Source organism: Arvicola amphibius, chromosome 14 (assembly GCF_903992535.2).
Source record: "Arvicola amphibius chromosome 14, mArvAmp1.2, whole genome shotgun sequence".
NCBI lineage: Eukaryota > Metazoa > Chordata > Mammalia > Rodentia > Cricetidae > Arvicola > Arvicola amphibius.
This window is the reverse complement of record NC_052060.1, coordinates 14,154,949-14,168,788: the sequence shown is the minus strand read 5'-3', so window position 1 is coordinate 14,168,788 and position 13,840 is coordinate 14,154,949.

Sequence of the window (13,840 nt, the reverse complement as noted above, 5' to 3'; positions counted from 1 at the left end):
TTTGTTTGATATTAGGATAGCTACATGCGCTTGTTTCGATTGGTATATTTTTCCCAACCCTTTACTCTGAGATGATGTCTGTCTTTGAGGTTGAGATGCATTTCTTGTATGCAGAAGAAGGAAGGATTCTGTTTTCGTATCCAGTCTGTTAGCCTGTGCCTTTTTTATAGGTGAGTTGAGTCCATTTACATTAAGGGATATTTCTGACCAGTGGTTGCTAGCTTCTGTTAATTTAGTTTTCATTCTTGGTGTTGTTAATTTGTGCATATTTTTCTTCTTCTTCAAGATTTGCTGTAATGAGATCATCAATTGTCTGTGTTTTTGTTGGTGTAGCCATCTTCCTTGGGTTAGAGTTTTCCTTCTAGTATTTTGTGTAGGGCTGGGTTTGTGGCTAGGTATTGGTAAAATCTAGATTTTTTTTCATGGAATATCTTGTTTTGTCCTATGGCGATTGACAGTTTTGCTGGGTATAGTAGTCTGGACTGGCATCTGGGGCCTCTTAATGTCTGCATAATGCTTGACCATGACCTTCTGGCTTTCATTGTCTCCAATGAGAAGTCAGGTATAATTCTGATAGGTCTACCTTTATATGTTACTTGGCCTTTTTACTTTGTAGCTCTTAATATTCTTTTTTTACTCTGTATAGTGTTTTTTGATTGGTATGTGGCGAGAGGACTTTTTTTTTTGGATCCAGTCTATTTGGTGTTCTATTAGCTTCTTGTATCTTCATAGGCATATCTTTCTTTAGGTAGGGAGAGTTTTCTTCTATGATTTTGTTAAATAAATGTTCTGTGCCTTTGAGTTGAACTTCTCCTTCTTCTATACCTATTATTCTAAGATTTGGCCTTTTCATGGTGTCTCATATTTCATGGATATTTTGGGTTAAGCTTTTGTTAGATTTAATGTTTTCTCTAACTGATGAGTCTATTTCCTCTATTGTATCTTCAGCGCTTGAGATTCTCTCTTCCATTTCTTATATTCTGCTGTTCATGCTTTTATTTGTGGTTTCTGATCTTTTTCTCATGATTTCTGTTTCTATAATTCCTCCAGCTTGTGTTTTCTTTATTGTTTCTATTTCAGTTTTCAAGTCCTGGATAGTTTCTTTTATATGTTTAATTGCATACTCTGGTTTCTCTTCAGACTGTATAAATCTTTTGCTTTTTATATGTTTGGTTTTTTTTGGTTTTCTTTAAGTGATTTGCTGATATCTTCCATTTTTTTGTTTTTTCCTCCATTTCTTTTAAGGAATTTCTCATTTCATCTTTAAGAATTTCAAACATTCTCTTAATTTTTTGTTTTTTTTTTTTTTAGATTATTGTCTTCTGGTTCATCCATATTTGGTTGTTCAGGTCTTGCTGTTGTAGGGTGTTTACGTTTTACTGGTATTGGGTTGCTCTTTGTGGTGTAGCGTGTGACCTTACTTTTCTACTCATCTTTCCCTCTAATAGGTGTGGTTGGGGCTGTCTGAGATTCTGTTGAATAATCTTCTAGGTGCCAGTGAATCCAAAGCTCACATGGTTGTTTCTCATGGTACAGTCATTGTTCCTCGTGGTACAGTCAGTGTCACAGTTCTAGTTACCCCGTTGGTTATTCCTGTTCCTGGAGATAGCTCAGTGCTCCTTTGCTTTGGTCTGCTCCCTTGGAGTTTGCTGTCTCAGGCCTACTTTGGCCTAGGCTGCTGGCTTTGATCTGTTTCTATAAATCCTGGCCTAGATCTCCTCCTGCAGAAGTCCCTGGGTTGGAGTTGGACCTGGAAAGGTTTATGGTTCTGGTCTACTGCCTTGGGGGTCCCAGGCTTGGGTGCCCCCGGACCATAGAGGACCTGCTTACTTCCTCAGAGGTCCTAGACCCACACTCGTACCTGCAGGGGTTCCAGGTTCCTGCTTATTCCCTTTGATGTCTCAGACCAATCCCTGAACCCACAGAGGTCCTGGCTCAGGCCTACTCTCTCAGAGGTCCCAGACTCATGCCTGGCAAGATCTCTAGTTCCTGCCTATTCCCTCGGATCACCCAGGTTCACTCTGGTTGTAATTCTTATAGGTCTGGCTTTACATATTACTTGATTTTTTTCCCTTTACAACTTTTAATATTCTTTCTTTGTTCTGTATGTTTAGTATTTTGATTATTATGTGACAGGGGGACTTTTCTGATCCAATCTATTTGTTGTCTTGTAAGCTTCTTGTATTTTTATAGGCATGCTCTTCTTAAGGTTAGGGAAATTTTCTTCTATTATATTTTTAGATGTAATTTTTTTTTATTTGGAACTGGAATTCTTCTCCTTCTTCCATTCCTATTTTATTTAGGTTTGGTCTTTTCATGGTGTCCCAGATTTTCTGGGTGTTTTGTGTTAGGAGTTTTTAGACTTAACGTTTTCTTTGATGAATCTATTTTTTCTATTGTATCTTCAGTTCCTGAAATTCTCTCTTCCATCTCATGTATTCTGTTGGTGGTGCTCGTATCTGTCATTCCTGTTTGTTTACCTAGAGTATCCATTTCCTGAATTTTCTGAGTTTGTTTTCTTTTTGCTTCTATTTTGGTTTTCATGTTATGAATAGTTTCCTTTGCCTGTTTTTTTTCCTTGTTTTCCTCCTACTCTTTTTGGTTGTTTTTTCCTTGATTTCTTTGGGGGAGCTTTTCATTTCCTCCTTAAGGACATCTGTCTTCATAAAGTATCTTTTAATGTATATTTCTTGTGCATGAGCTGTGTTGGAATATTCAGGTCTTGCTATCATAGGATAGCTGGGCTCTGATGATGCAATGTTGACCTGGTTGTTTGTATTTTCACACTGGTCTTTAGGATGATTTATGCATTTGTCTTTGTTAGATGGGTGTTTTGTTTCTTTTCCTTTCTTTCTTTCTTTCCTTCCTTCCTTCCTTCCTTCCTTCCTTCCTTCCTTCCTTCCTTCCTTCCTTCCTTCCTTCTTTTTTTTGTCTTTGGTTTTTTAGTCTTTTTGCCCTGGATTTCTGGCAGCTGGCATGATCTCTGTTCAACTTGGGAGCTGGTGTATTGGTGATTAGCTTGGCCTTTGGTGTAGCAGGAGCTCTTTGTTCTTCTGATTGGTGTGGCTTGAACCTGAGCAACTAGTTAGGAAAATCAGTCTTCATTTCTTTATGTAGGACTATGAGAGTCAACCATTGTGTTGCAGTTTTTTTTTTTGAAAATGGAATAGAGTTTAAGCAGAGAAAGACTTTACTGTTTAAGATGCCATCTTTCAAAATTTAAATTTTCAAAGATTATGAAATATAAAGTCTTATAATCCTATCATTCATCTTCTCAGCAGAGTAAAGGACTTGTTTTAGGAAGACCACAAAGGATAACAGGCAGGATAAGGCTATTGTCATCATCAAAGTGTTTTTGTAAAAGTTGAAAAATTCTTAGATTAAAAATTTAAGGTCTGGGCTTTTGGATTAGGCCTAATGCCTGTCCTAAGACAAATATCTATAACTTCATCACTCTGTTTGATAATAAAATGTCTTTTACTTAATAAATATAATTTAATGATGTCAAAAAGCAAGTTGCTTTGGTTGATGCAAAGGTTAGAGATGTATTATTCATAATTTAGTCAACCTGAATTCAAACTGTACATTAAGAACATGAGTGTTGGTGTTCACACATGAACAGGCATATGGTACCGGTATTTAGTCAGTGGAGGCCACTCCATGTTCTATAAGGCACAGGACAGCCTACCGGCAAGAATCACTTAGCCCCAAAGGTCAAAAATGTCACAGTCGAGGATTTTGCCTCCAAAGGGTAAACTGTGAAATTTGTGAAAGTCAAAATCTGCCTCGCCAGTGCAGCCTGGATGCTAAGTAAGTCTCAGCGAAGGATGTCAGGATTAATGAAACCCCGCACTCTGGATGTTGCAGAATCAGAAGCCCTTTATTGTACATCACCAAGGGGGTTTTATACCTAACCCAGACAGGTGGGTCAACAGGATGGAGACCTCACTGCCAGTTCCTCGGGTTACGGCCAAGGCAATGTGTACTCAGGAAGCAGGGTTGGTAAACAACTCTGAGAGTATGGAACTTGCAAGTTTCTCAGAAACCCAGAACGACAAGGACAAGAAAGGACACCAACAGGGGAGGTTCCCATGAAGAGAAATCTGGGGCGGCCCAGATAGCAAATATATAGTGTTGCTTGCAGCAGAAGCCTGGTGATCTGAATTTGATCCCTGGACCCAAATGAAGATGGAAGAAGACAAGGGACTCCACAAAGCTGTCCCCTGACCTCTACCTGCACACCTTGCTTCATCTGGAGATGGATGGAGTTAGAGACAGAGACCCACATTGGAGCACAGGACGGAGCTCCCAAGGCCCAAATGAGGAGCTGAAGGAGGGAGAACATGAGCAAGGAAATCAGGACCGCGAGAAGTGCACCCACCTACTGAGATGGTGGGGCTGGTCTAATGGGAGCTCACCAAGGCCAGCTCAAATGGGACTGAAAAAGCTTGGGATCAAACCAGACTCTCTGAACGTGGCAGACAATGAAGGCTGACTGAGAAGCCAAGAACAATGGCACTGGGTTTTGATCCTACCGCATGAACTGGCTTTGAGGCTGCCTAGTCTGTTTAGATGCTCACCTTCCTGGACCTGGATGGAGGGGGGAGGACCTTGGACTTCCTGCAGGGCAGGGAACCCTGACTGCTTCTTGGACTGGAAAGAGAGGGGGAGGGGAGTGAAGGGAGGGGAAAAGAAATGGGAGGTGGGGAGGAGGCGGAAATTTTTAATAATAATGATAATAAATTTTATTGTAGGTAAGCTAGAAAAAAAAAAAAAAAAAAAAAAAAAAAAAAAAAAAAAAAAAGAACATCAGTGACAGGTCAGCTGTGGGTTACAAATAAAAAACGGCAAAGAAGAAATATAAGGCTTAACAGCATTTCAGTTTTGAATATCTGAGTTTAGAACCAAAAGGAACAAAAAATTCATTTAATTTTGACACATCTTTAATATAAGGGCTATAAAAATAATTAAAGTTCGGAGACAGTATAAAATATTACCTTTAATCTATTTAGGCATATGCATAATTTACATAAATACATAAATATCACCATATCATCATCTTATAAATAGAAGTCAAAAATATATTTTTTGACTAAATGCATTTTGTTGACAAGCATGTTTTATAAAATTAACAAGCCAGGTGATGTCTTATCTTATAAATAGAAGTCAAAAATATATTTTTTGACTAAATGCATTTTGTTGACAAGCATGTTTTATAAAATTAACAAGCCAGGTGATGCATAATGTGGGACAATGGTCTTGTACCATGTAAAGATTTGTCACTTGTGTTAGTTTAATAAATTGCTGATTGACCAGTGGCCAGGCAGGAAGTATAAGTGGGACAACCAGACTTGGAGAATTCTGGGAAGAGGAAAGACAGAGATGCAGTTACAAGTCAGATGCAGAGGAAGTAAGATGAGACTGCCTTACTGAGAACAGGTACAATGTCATGGGGCTAAACGTAAGAATTATGGGTTAAGTTGTAAGAGATTGTTAGTAATAAGCCTGAGCAAAAGGCTAAATAATTTATAATCAATATAATCCTCTGTGTATTTAATTGGGACTGAACAGCTAATCCTCTGTGTATTTAATTGGGACCAGGTAGTACAGAAACTTCTGTCTACAAATGGTGCCCAACATTTGGCAACTATATTCACATAAAACCTAAGAGAGGTTGGAAAGGGATTCTAGACACGAACAGAGTCAAGCACGGCTTCTTGGCAGCAGTATTTTCTCTGGGGGGGGGGGGTTGTGTTTGCTACAGGCAAGCAAAGGCAGAACTCCTTTAACAGAGGCTTCCTGACTCAGTGTTAGCAGCAAAAGTTGCATGGCTCTTTTTTGAGGCCCTGCCACCAAATACTTTAATCCCCGTACTTGGGAGGCAGAGGCAGGTGGATCTCTGAGTTTGAGTACAGCCTGGTTGACATAATAAATTCCAGGACAGTCAGCACTACACAGAAAACTCTGTCTCGAAAAAACAACTCCCCCGCAAAAACAAACAAACAAACAAAACCAAAAAAACCCAAATCAACAAAGCAACCAAAAAAACAAACACAAAACTAGCATAATGTCAAAATCCAAAAACAAAACCAAAAACTAACAAATTGGTAAAATCCATAGAGTAAATTATCATTCTATCAATTTCTAATTACTTTTTAATTTTAAAAAGCTGTTATTTGCTTGGTACAGCTTTTTTTGTTTTGTTTAGTTTTTCGAGACAGGGTTTCTCTGTGGCTTTGGGGCCTGTCCTGGAACTAGCTCTGTAGACCAGGCTGGTCTCAAACTCACAGAGATCCGCCTGCCTCTGCCTCCCGAGTGCTGGGATTAAAGGTGTGCACCACCACCGCCCAGCTTTGGTACAGCTTTTTATGTAGTTAAAAGAAGCCTCAGTTTGAGCTATGACTGGGAAAAATAATCACTTTCCCCCAATTACTTTTCAAAGAATCAGTAGTATTTTCATAGCATACATTTAAATAAGTAGAGTTTTTTCACCAACGATATTGTTTACATTTCTGAATTTTCTCACTCTTTGCTAAATTAATAATGATTATATTAAAAAATTCTTTGTTCCTTATAATAGTATCTGATTTTTTTTATATATTAATTACTCACTAAAAACCAATACATGCTGGGTGGTGGTGGCACAAACCTTAAATCCTAGCACTTGGGAGACAGAGGCAGGTGGATCTCAGCCAGAGCTGTTACACCAAAAAAAACCCCTATCTTGAACAACAACAACAACAAACTCCAAATAACAACAAAAACCAAATAAAAACAGCACCTCCAAATCCCCAATATACTTTATATACACACAAACACACATACACACACACTCTAATTATACTTAATTAGAGGAACTATTTCAGTTTAGACTACAGGTGACATGAATGTGTTAATAGCATGAGATTTGATTAGCTGTCCCTAACTCTGCCTTTTAATTCCTAATAAACTTATCAGAGTGATATTATGCTTGTAAGTGTGACAGTTTTGAGTGGAAATGTATCCTGGCAGTCAGGAGCCAAGAAATACCATAAAGTCACACTACATAACAAACCTCATACAAGAGATTTACTAAGAGGGAATTCCTCAGTTTTCTGAATGCTGTGTTACAGTAATTCATCATGACACCTACATTTTAGTATACATTTTAAAAGATGTTTGCTTCAAAGCAACTGTTAACAAGTATCTCTAAAATCTTAAATATATTAATTTTTAGTTAATATAAAAATAGTAAGTTTCATTGTGCTACTATTGTGATATTATGATTGTGATACATATCATCTGTATATAACTGTTCTTTGCTAATATTTATCTTCCCATTGCCCTTTCTTGTCACCATCATGAACTTTTCCTTTAACTATGACTGGGTCAGACTGTCTTCTGGTTATGACAAGACCATTACTCATTCATATATGGTTAGATCTTGGAACACTGCCTACTAGTACAAGCTCCAGTGATGGGATGCCCTTTTCATATATATTCATATGTAACACAGTTTATCTATTATATACAAGTTATAAACACACACATATATTTAATTTTATATGTAAACTGTTGCTTATAGATAGCATTAGTATTTTATTTTACTTATTACATTTTAATTTATTTTATTTTGTATAATATATTGTGTATATATTTGGATAATGTGTGCCTTGACACATATGTGGTGCTTAGAGGACAACTTGCAGGAAATTACCTCTCTTGTTCCACCATGTAGGTTTGTTAAGCTTGGTGGCAGACACCTTTACACACTGAGCCATCTCACTGGCTCCTATAAAAGATACTTGAAAGTTTTTCTCTATCATCTTTTGCCATTAAGTGAAATCTCCAGTGTCAGGAATGGGTTATATCTAGTTTAGTCATTGGTCAAAGGGGACCCATGGAAACCTCAAAATGTCACAGGCTCTCCACAAAATAATGGTAAGGCCCTGTTGCTGAAGACAACACTCACATATCCCATTGAACATGGAGAGGTTGAGATGGTGCCTACATGGAGCCTTCCCCACTACATCATACTAGAAGGTACTCTGCATGTTACCAGAGGAGAAAGGTAACAACCAACCTGGCTGCAAACCCTGTGATCTACAATGATGATCTGCTTACACGACATGCTGGTATAACCACTCTCTGATTATATTTAAGGTTCAATCACAAGATAGAACCCATGCCTGACAACTGCTTGGATGGGCAAGAACCTAAGACTAGCTAGGCTCAGGGGAAAACCAAATACTATTGGTCTGCTAAAGGAACATAATAATCAAATGTCTCCTAGTGGCATTCTACTGTACCCTTAGATTAGCACCTCACTCACCATCAGAGCAGCTTCCTGTTGCAGCACATGGGAACTAAAGAGACACACACAACTGGACAATATGCTGAGAGTGAGGGATTTTGGAACACTTAGCTCTGGGTGGGCTGTCCTCATCATATTTCTCCCTCAGGACTCAGGGAGCTATGTGGAAGAGAATGCAAAAAGACTGTAAGGGCCAGAGGGCATGGATGACACTAAGGAAATAGTGTTTTCCGGACACAACAGGACTGAGGCACACAGGAACTCCAGACCATGGCAATGTGCATGGGGCCTGCACAGGATCAAACCAGACAGGACCCTCATGCTGGGAGTGGGAAGTGGACACAGCTCCTACCTCTAACCAAGAAGCTATCTGCAGCTGATACTCACTTGCGAAGAAAAGGTTCGCTTTCTCTGCTGGAGTCTCACTGAGTGTATTTATCACACTTAACCTCATACCCTGCAGTCCAATGCATGTCCAGTTCAAAACAAACTCAATATATAAATATAAATATATAAACTCAAAAATAAAGGATACTTTATAGACTTTTGTCTTATATTACTTTGTCTAGACATTTTTGTCTTACTGGATGTATATTGTAGTTTCTGAGTTTGTGTTTTTGTTTTTGTGTGAGTGGTATATGTGTCTGTGTTTCTTGTGTTTTTTCTTTTTCCTTTTTTTGCCTATTTTCTAAAGAGAGAAAGGGTGTAGAGTTGGGTGGGTGAGAAGGTGGAGAGGATCTGAGGGAGAGGAAACTTGTCTTTTAAACTCAACAAGACTGTCCGTCTTTGTTTGGTTTCTGCTCTCTGCTGTGGCCTAGAAACCACCTCTAGGCAGCAAGCTAGGAAAATCACAGGCTTAAGTCATGTTTCTTTTCCTTTTTGTATCAGCCTTGTGTCTGTTGTCAAATATCTGAACAGTTGGTTCATTATGCTTTACTCTTTTTTCTAATTCCTTGAAGTAGGAAAGCAATTCTGGGTTTAATATATAATGTGTGGAAGAACAAAAGGTATGTAGGGCTTTGGGGAAGAGTCGGCTGGTGTGGATAGTAAACAATGAGAATAATTGTTAATAGGCTTGATGCTGAGAAGCCTTCTCTTGTGCAGGGCATGGGGAGTCTTTTTGTGCCTTTGGTTTCATTGAGGAATAGTTTCTCTTGAATATATTTGGCCTTCTCCTTTTACTTCACATATGGGGAAGATCACTAAATCTGGTTGATTTGGGGCAAAATCAGCTGGCTTTGTTTTGTTCTCCTGCGTTTTCCTAGAAGCAAGACCAGAAGCATGCTGACCCAAGAAGTCATACAGTCCAGCTGGGGCATTTGGTGAGCACATTACGCTTGAGGCTCCTGCTCACTGTCTAGTTCGAGATGCCTAATATAGGCAGTTTGATATATGGGTCTGAAGCTCCAAAGTGTCCTGGGCTGTCATCTTAGTGGGTGTACTGGTTTCTTTTCTTGTTGCTGTGACAAAAGCAACTCAAGGAGGGAGATAGATGCCTATTTTGGCTCACAGTTCGAGGGTGCATTCCCTCATGGTGGAGAAGGCATGATGGCAGGACACAAGCAGTGGGTCCCATTGTGTCTGTAGTTAGGAAGCAGAGAGAGACACATGGTGCTGCTCATCTCACGGTCTCCTTTTTATTCAATTTGAAATCCCAGTCAAAGGGATAGTGCTGCCCATATTTAAAATGAGTCTTCCCCCCTCAGTGAGCTCAATGTAGAAATTTCCTCACGGATGTTCTCAGAGTTTGTTCTTCCTGTCAACACGAACCACCACAGTGGGGCTGGCAGATGATTGGTGAGAATGAACTCCTCCAGGGCAGTTTCTGCCATTATGTGGGACTTACAGAATTCCTGAATATCCATCACTCTCAATAAGTCAATTTTAAACACTGGGACAAATTCACACACATATAGTGAGGAAAGCTGATTGCATTATGAGTTGATTACTTGGTTACTATGATTAATTTCCTAGCTGAATCTTTTATTGATTTTTGAAAATAAAAATGCTGTTAACATTTTTTAAAGTAAAAATATGCAGAACAAAGGTAAGAAAAAGTTAATTTTTAGTAAGATCAATAGCACATTGTTGGTTACTGCTGAGAAAGCAGTTGCAGCCATTATGAGTACAATTAATTCTGCTCATATTATTCATCCAGAGAAATATCTAATTACAGAAGGGTTATATAAAGTAATATAAGTAGCACTGAAAAATATTATACTAAGGAACAGAGGAGCTGTGGTGACATACAGGAAACACTGATGCTGATCTGACTTTATAACACTGAATTTTATTACAGGAGATGCTAACGACTCTTATTAACATTTATATGTGACCTTAATTTTAAAAAACTGTTTTTGGGTAGAGCTTAGAGAGCTCATGTAAATTCATATAAATTTGATGTATTAGGGGCTTTCAACTGTTACTAAAAGAGAGAAGCAAATTGACATGTTCCATATTTAAATTAAATTTGTCATCCACTTAGGAGCTTTAGAGAAGAAAACGATCAATCACATTAGGGCCAGCTCTTCTTGATGAGTTTTATGTATTGGTTATGAAGCAAACATTAGAAGAAGTTAGGTAAACAAATGGCTTTGTTTTAAATGGCAGGTCATTCTAATGTGACTCTCACAGGTAACTGCTGATTTGAAAGAAAATCTGCTGCCTCCAAATTAGAATTTTATGGAAATAGAGCACATTAGAAGCTAGAAAAACATCTATTCTTTGGGGATGGGGAGTGATAACAAATCTGTTTCATATTATAATGATACTCCTATTTTAGCTACTTAGGATGGATGGGTAGGGCTCTTTTCCTTTGAAAATGAATTGATCTGTAAATGTAATATAAAAGATGTCAAAAAGCTTGTTTTAAGTTTGGCTTTACCTAAAGCTGTCTGTAGAATATCTGAGTGTTTAGTAATTTGGGAATGAATTTAATTATGTACTCTAATGTTTCCTTTTACTTACACAACCAACAAATATCTATTAAGTTCTAGTATGTGGTTTTGCTGATTTGAATTCTGAGAATGCAATGTGAGCGAGTGAAGCAAAGCCCTTCCCTTTTAAGTTGCTCACATTCAGTTTTGCAGGGGAAGACAAAGAATACATATCAGTGAAGGGTAAACAAGCTAATATCAGGAAATTATACATGTTGTGAAACGAGGGCCTAAGAGTAACAGAAAATGTGCCCTGTTAGATGTGGTGGCTAAGGAAGGCTTTCATCGAGCTGAGATGATAAAGAGGAAGTCATTCTAAATTATGATGAAAGGACTCTTTAGAAGGAACAAATAAGAAGTAAGATCCCTATTGCAAGAACAAGCTTGGAGTGCTCAGTGGAATATGGGAAGTCAAACAGTGCCCAGGAGCATGGTACGTGGTTTGGGGAACAGAGAAGTAGATCATTTGTACTATTGGACTTTAGAACAGCTTTGCTAGATATTATTAACAGTAAACTTTCTGTATTGGGTTCCTATCTCCTACTTCTTCTATGTCTTTAGTTTGTAGACTTGTTACTCTAACCGTCACATGATATTCTCCTGTTCATGTGTTTGTTTCTAAATTTCTCCCAAACATATCGAAAGGGGCCTGTTCTATTCCAATATGACTTAATCTTAATTGCAATCTGATATATTAGAAGTTATAATGTAACAGAAGAATTGTGGAGTTACACAACTTAACACTGCATGTATTTAAAGTGCACAATTTGATGAGTCATCTTAAATTAAGATAACACATTTCTCCTTTCTAATGGTCCTCTGTCCTGTTGATAATCTTTCTCCCTTTGTTAAACCTGAGAATTTGTAAGAGAAAAATAAGTTCCAAAATTTTTGAGCCAAATTTGGAGCAAGCTTTAATTAAATACTGGACAGGATGATGGACTTTGCCAAGACCATTTTGGGGTTCTCAGAAAATGGTGACAAGTCACATTTTGCAGAGGTTTAAAAAGGCAAAACCTCAAGGCCATGGTATTTCCCATCAGATCCAGTCAGGAACAAGCATACATCCTACTTCCTGCCTGTGTACCTCCTGCCAACATCCATCTGCTGCAACAACAATCTCTTCTGCTGCAGTTGGATCAAACAAACTTGTTTAGTGTAGCAAAAACATGTGACTTGTCATCTCCCAGTCAAGCACAACCCCCGACATTTCAAGAAGTTAGTCTGTCCTTGGGCCAGTGGGGCTTACAGGATAACTTAGCCCTTATACTGTATATACCTTTCTCCAACCCTAGGCAATCAATTTTCTTTCTGTTTGTTTTTATTATTATCAGAATCAGAAAGCATGTACTTGTTTTTTGGATTCACCTTTTCTCACAAACAATATTGCTGTGTCAATGATTCATTTCTATTTTTTATTGACAACTATTATTTTATATGTGACATGGCTTATTTGTCACTGTGGATGACCATTGGGTCATTTCTAATTCTAGTTCATTACAAAGACATTGTGAAAGTTTGTACACAAGTATGTGTATGGGCACATGCTTGTGTTTCTCCTGATTGAATCCCTAGGAGCAGAACAGCTGAGTTAGCATGTGTGTATGTGCTATCATGTTAAATATGATGCAGGAATAGTAAAGCAGCAAAGGACGGCATCTGTGAAGTGAGGAAATATAGAAGAAGCAAGATTAAATAGATGAAAAGAAGGAGATTGGAGAAGATTGTTATGGTAATAAAAAAAGATTAGAAATAATGGGGCAAAACCAAGAAATGACTCCCATAAACATAGAAAGGGGAATAAAATAACATTTCTTTAAACAGCAGCAATAATAAAAGCTACTAGCAATGTTGTGGAGGGGAAGGTGACAAGCATAGAAGGTTTCTATGAAAAAGAGAGAGAAATGAATGGAAAAGAATGAAGACTTCCCAATAATAAAAAGATAACATTGGATACATGTATGAAAAGGAATAAAATGTAATGATGTAGCCGGGCAGTGGTGGCGCATGCCTTTAATCCCAGCACTTGGGAGGCAGAGGCAGGCGGATCTCTTTGAGTTCGAGACCAGCCTGGTCTAAGAGCTAGAGCTAGTTCCAGGACAGGCTTCAAAGCCACAGAGAAACCCTGTTTCGGAAAACAAAAAAACAAAAAAATGTAATGATGTATAATTGAAAGGAAGCATAGTGCGTGAGTGCATGTGTGTGGTGTATGTAACCTAAGGTAGCTTTTTTCCTGTATCCTCACAAGTTGTAGACTGCTGGTTATTTGCAGGGAAATGGGGAGAGTCAGCTGAATTGCAGATACTTGTCTTCGCTATTGCCTATCCAGATGTTGAGCCTGTGTAAATAAGTGTTCATATCTACCACAGCTGTCTTCACTTTAGTTGTTTCTCTTCTTTGCCTAATAGGCCTCTGTTGGCTAGGCTTAGCTTTGCAGTCTGTGGGCTGGGCAGGTTCTTTCACCCTCCAAAGATCATACCCCCTGGGTGGCTGCTATTCTTGGGGGAGAGGGATTGATTAGCTTCCAACTGTAGGAGAGCATGAAAATCAGTCACAGCACTGAGATCTGTACAGGAGGAGGACCTGCTTTTGTATTTTCAAATCGTTGTGA